This window comes from Anabrus simplex, chromosome 7 (genome assembly GCF_040414725.1).
Source record: "Anabrus simplex isolate iqAnaSimp1 chromosome 7, ASM4041472v1, whole genome shotgun sequence".
Classification (NCBI taxonomy): Eukaryota; Metazoa; Arthropoda; class Insecta; order Orthoptera; family Tettigoniidae; genus Anabrus; species Anabrus simplex.
In genome coordinates, this window is record NC_090271.1 from 15,565,841 (window position 1) to 15,572,046 (window position 6,206).

A 6,206-nucleotide genomic window follows, 5' to 3' on the forward strand; every position below is an offset into this window, starting at 1 on the left:
AACACCACATTTCAACCCTATAACATATCATAATTTAATACTTCCAACACCACACTTAAGCCTACCAGCTCTACTCCTTCCACAAATACACTCACCTTCTGCCATCCACCATCTTATACCACCACTTCTCCCACACCACATTTCCACGCTATAACATATCATAACTTGCATTTACCATACACTCATACTCATCCTACCCGTCATAATTACCTACTGAAGACTCCATCTTCTACCAAACCAAAATTTACAAATAGCCGAGTTACATTACTACATCTCCATATCTTTCCAACACCACATTTCAACATATACCACCTCTACTTCCAACACCACATTTCAGCCCTAACACGCACTCGTCTGCCATCACTCAGCATTTATACCAGTCACCAATACAATACAAAATGATAATAAACTCACCTGTTTCCAGCTCCAAAAATTAAATAGCCATCAACACCACATTTCAACCCTATAACATATCATAACTTGAATACTAAGCCTTCAATACTTCCAACACCACACTTCAGCATACCAGCTCTACTCCTTCCACAAATACACTTACCTTCTGCCATCCACCATCTTATACCACCACTTCTCCAACACCACATTTCAACCCTATAACATATCATAACTACATCTCCATACCTTTCCAACACCACATTTCAACATATACCACCTCTACTTCCCACACCACAATTCAGCCCTAACACACACTCATCTGCCATCACTCAGCATTTATACCAGACACCAATACAATCTCAGTACCACCACCTCTACTTCTTCTACAAATACACTCACCTTCTGCCATCCACCAACTTATACCACAACTTCTCCAACACCACATTTCAACCCTATAACCTATCATAATTTGCTCATTTTGCCATACACTCATACTCATCCTAATACCCATCATAATTACCTACCAAAAACTCCATCTTCCCCCAAACCAAGATTTACAAATAGCCAAATTACAACACTTATCCAGCACCACATTTACCATCACTCCTCCAGCCCCAAATATCAACAAACTGCCATCCACCATCTTATACCACCACTTCTCCAACACCACATTTCAACCCTATAACATATCATAACTTATATACCACTTCTCCTTCACAGCATTTCAGCCTCCACGCCCTTAATTACTTACTTACTCGCTATATTATTGTTTTTTACCTCTTGTAACAAAACCCTCACTACTTTTCATTGCTCTCATCATGTCCGTATATCTTCTATCTCTCCCTGCGCTCAAACTCAAATTCTGTGCGAGGTACTCACGGGTTAACACTGGCCTTGCTTTTATACCCTGATCTTGTCTAACTACACCACTACACTCAGCTCTCTCAGCTTCTTGTTGCTCCCTCTCCTTTCCCCCATCACCCCTTTGATCTTCAGCCTCTCTCCTGCATTGCCCGTCCACTGCTCTTTCCTTACCGTTGTTCATACTTCCACTTAACACCTCGCTCCGTCTCTCTTGACACTTTTCAGTACTACTTCCTATAATTACACTTCTACCCTCTTTATCTTTCACTTGCCTATTATCTTCCACTCGTTTGTCATCCCCGTTATTCACTACACTTCTCTTCGCCTCCTCATCTTGTTTCATCCTCCGTTCTAGGTCCATCAGTCTATTCACTGACCATACTCTCCTCCATCTGTTGCCTGTCACCACTAATTCCTGTCCTCTGATGACTGCATTCAACCCTTGCTGCCTAGCTCGTATCATGTGTTTTTTAAGAGTTTTTTCATTCCTCCACTCTTCAGCTCCTATGTCCCTCCTTATCCATATTTTTTCTCCTTGCACGTTACCTGCATTACGCACCACTGTATCAGCCATCAGTGTAGAAAATAATTGCACTTTGATAGGCCTATTACCTCTAAATCTTCCCACTCTTGTCACATCATCAATGTCCACTTCACTGAAATTTATTTTCATTTTACCCTGAATTATGTCCACTACTTTATAAACTATACTCGTCTTATCTTCCTTCTTACCCTCTTGCACTCCATATATAAATAAGCATTTATTTCTGCGACTTCGGGTGTTAACAACTACGTCGGCTTTCAGTTTCGATATCTCCTCTTCCAATCTCCCTATCTCCTCTCTTAATGCTGAAACTTCTTCACCGTTTCTTCTCACGTGTGAAGCTGTGTCTTCTATCTTTTCCTGAAACCACCCCTTCATTTTTTCAAACTCCCTCGTTTGTTCCTTGATCATGTTCTTGATTTGTTCGAAGGGACATGTCTCTGCTACCACCTCTTTTACGATTTTTCTGATTGTTTCCATGTCCTCCCAGCTCATATTTCCTCTGGAAGTCGGACCTGGGTTCAGTTCTACTCCCCCAATCCAAAGCAATATCAAAATCACCGCTGCAGAAAGTATAAAGTATCCTATTTTATCCAGTTCTATTCTACATCTTCTTGTCTTCACTTCTTCTTTCTTCTTCCTTCCCTCCCAACCACCTATGCTCGCCCTGTACTGCTCTGTACCAATCATTGCCTGTAAGCACCTCGCTGACTTCCAACACTCCGCATATAAGGGCTTAAGTGAAACTCTGTATTGCTTTCGTAGTCGTGCTTAAGAAAAACAATGCATTTACTCATATTAAGGCTCGTAAAGGACTGTGGTTTTTGAAATTTAAAAATCATTATCCAAAATTGTTCATGCAATTTCTGAAATTTAATTTGAAGGGACATAGAAATTAATCATACTCTAGGATTTAAGTAATATTATTTTAACGGAAAATTAAATATCGAAATATTGATCTTTGGCATCAATCCGCGGTCTCCTATAATCATTTCTTCTCAACCTTATTTCTGCTTCTCAACCTCATCAGTATGGCGGGCGCGTAAGACTCATTGAGATGCCATCTTGACAGTTCTGTAGGTACGATCAAGAGTTATTTACTTTGAATAATAACTTATTTTTATTACGCCTTTAATTTGAATGAAACAAAATGAACATACTTTAGTATGAATTCCAAACTCCAAGAAGTTAAGAAATCTAAATTCGTTGCTTTTATCTTAAGAAACGGTATATATATGTATATCGAATGACTTCGTTTCTTGGTTCCTGAAGCTCACGCCAGTCATCGTAAGTCTTACAAGGGGTCTTAGATGGCAGCCATCGTACGTCAAACAGGGTCAGCAGGGTCCTTATACCTTGATGTAGGAAGTGTAGGGCAAGAATAAAAAATCTCAGTTAATGTTACTGTCTGTAGGCCTACTTAAACTTTAGGTATTTGTTTAGTGACTGACTCAGTAATTCTTTCTGCAAGGCTCTCTTCCTGTTAAGATGTTGATTGTCTGTTGATATAAAAACTGGATTATGCTTATTCTAACAGGAACCACATTCCTCAATCTTCACTATATGCATAACAAAACCTTTTCTGTTTAGAAGGCTTATATTATGACTTCATTTACATTTTCCGTTACAATTGTTACAACAAATTCTTGGAAGACATGTTGATGGCTAGGAAAAATATAGAAAACTCAACGTTTTCTTTGACAACTTGGGATATTTTAGTGAAGAGCATGAGAATCGGTTTCACTAGGACCTGGAAAAAAAATGGACAGGTGTTATCAGAGCAGGTGAAATGTTAGCTACCTATTGCTGATATATGACGAGGGACAATCTGAAGTGGTACAGCTTTGTCATAACCCCATCATGTTTTACTATTCAAAACCCTGCTAGAGAGATAGCTTCTAATCCACTCCAAAGCACTTCCTCCTATCCCGTATGCTGAGAGTCTGACGAACAGAGCGTCATGTTGAACTGAATCAAAGGCTTTGGAGAAGTCCATGTAAACAATATCCAGTTGTTGCCTCCTATGTTGAAATGAAGCTGATATACGCCGCAGTACTGGACACAGTAGAGCGTTTCTGTAGGAAACTATCTGAGCTACACTGAACTGTATAATCATCCCTTCGACGCTAACACAACTGGCCTATAGTTACAGTTAGCTTCTTTGATTGGTCCAGATATCCTCCCGAGTATTGACTTCCTGATCTTCCCTCCATGTTTAACATTTATTCACGCTCTGTTATATCGACTGTGTTGGTGATGGCTTCCTCGATAATGTCTAACTTGTCTGGCGACGTCTCAAAATTATTTTAATAAAATGTTTAATTAAAAATAAATACATACTCCATAACCTATACAAATATATAAAACAGAATGTCGGTCTGTCTGTCCGTCTGTTCCTTATACAAACACATACCGCTCCATCAATCTGAACCAAATTTTGTACACTTACATTTCAGGACCCTTCGGGTAACCCCGTCTACAAGAAATTTTAACAGCCCTCACTATTCCGCAGTTTTAGGCCCTTTGGCCCATTAACATAGGCTAATATGAGCGAAATATCGAATCTGTCGTACGAGGAGACAAAGCTCATTCTAAGCCTCACGATGCGAATCGGTCGGCCCCGAAAACTATTCTTTAAGGGCTTAGAACCAACCGTGATGAAGATATTGGCATCACACTATCCCGCTTTAGGAATCAGATGACGAAATGACCAGCAGTAACTGTGGCAACGTAAGCTCTAGGATACTACAGTGGAATACAGGCCTGGTGTTTGAAATAGGCACGTGCATAAATGTAGGCCAGGCCAAGGAGAGATTCTCCTAAACATATGACTGTCTGGAAAAAACGCACTGTGATTGTAAGCCATCATAGCGGTGGAGGTGGGGAGAGAAGGCATGTACAAATAATCGGAAATAGTGTTGAGTTCATAGGTTTCCGGGTCTCTGAGGTGAACAGTAACACTCCGCATGTCGTTTATGGATGAATGTGTATGTTCCAGCATAGCTCTCAACGAAACATAGCATACATATGACTGAACACTGTGACACTCTGGTTGCCGTTGTCATAGTTCAGGCCCCGTCGAAATTGAGTTTGACAAGGGGTTAAAAGGAATATCCAAAATTACTGAGATTATGGATTTGTGTTATATTTTAGCAAGGATGTCAACTAAACTTGGTATACACATGACATGTACACTGGAAAAAACTGTTATGTAAAGTAAGACACCCTTAGCACCGCTAGCGGAGGGAATGACATTACAAATACGGTAATCCAAAGTGACGAATATTACTATCGATCCATAGTTTCCTCGGTCGCTTACATGGATACTGACACTCCGGATGCTTTAAGTTGAAGGTTATAGTTTCCGGGGTCACTCAGACGAAGAATGACACTCAGGATGTAGTGTAAGTCCACGTTCACCACCCATCGGTATGGTGATTTTTATTTATTTATTTATTTATTTATTTATTTATTTATTTATTTATTTATTTATTTATTTATTTATATGGCGGGACTTAGGCTATCAAGCCTGCTATTTTGTCCGACCATACATACACCTAAATGAAGAGTTAAATATACATTAAATTATCTAAAATTTAATATCTTATGGTATCAATTAAATGTTTTAATTAACCTAATAAGTTAGTTATGATCTAATCCTACTATGTTATGAATAATTATTACTATTTATTAACCAGGTTTGACAGAGTTTCTTAAAGCGGAGGTGGTTTGACACGCTCCTAATTTCAGTGGGTAGGGAATTCCAAATTCGGCTGGCGGCGATTACAGATGAACTACTGTAGCCAGTTGAGCGGTGAATGGGAATGCTTAGTACTGCGGTGGATGATGATCTGGTAGGAATACTAGAAGCGTGATGCTAGGTAATGGAATTGTGTGACAAGGTATTCAGGAATGTTAAGGTTCAGTATACGATGCAACAGAAGGAATGGAAAATAAAATGTACAAACTGACCAACATTAGTGCTTATTACACAACTTTCGGGGACCCTCAGCTGGTTTATGACAGTCCCAGGAATCGTGTAGAGCATACATATAATGCGACGCGTAAATACAGTACGTAATAACTTATTTGTATTATTTATTTGAAAGGATCAACCACTTCCCAGAAAATTTGGGCTGCCGCAAGGAAATAATTTAATGCAAAACTCAATAATCTCAAAACGTAAAATAATGCACATAACAATATTTCTACATTTACAAAGGAATTAATTAACAAGAAAGTCACTTCAGACAGGTAATGGACTATCAGCAAACATTATCAAAAATATCCACTTGTGTTTTCCTTCCCTGTTTGTCACCCTTTTTAATAAGTGCTTGGTATTCAGCCCCTTCCCTACATCTTGAAAAATTGCAATTGTTAAAATAATCCCTAAAAGCATTATTTC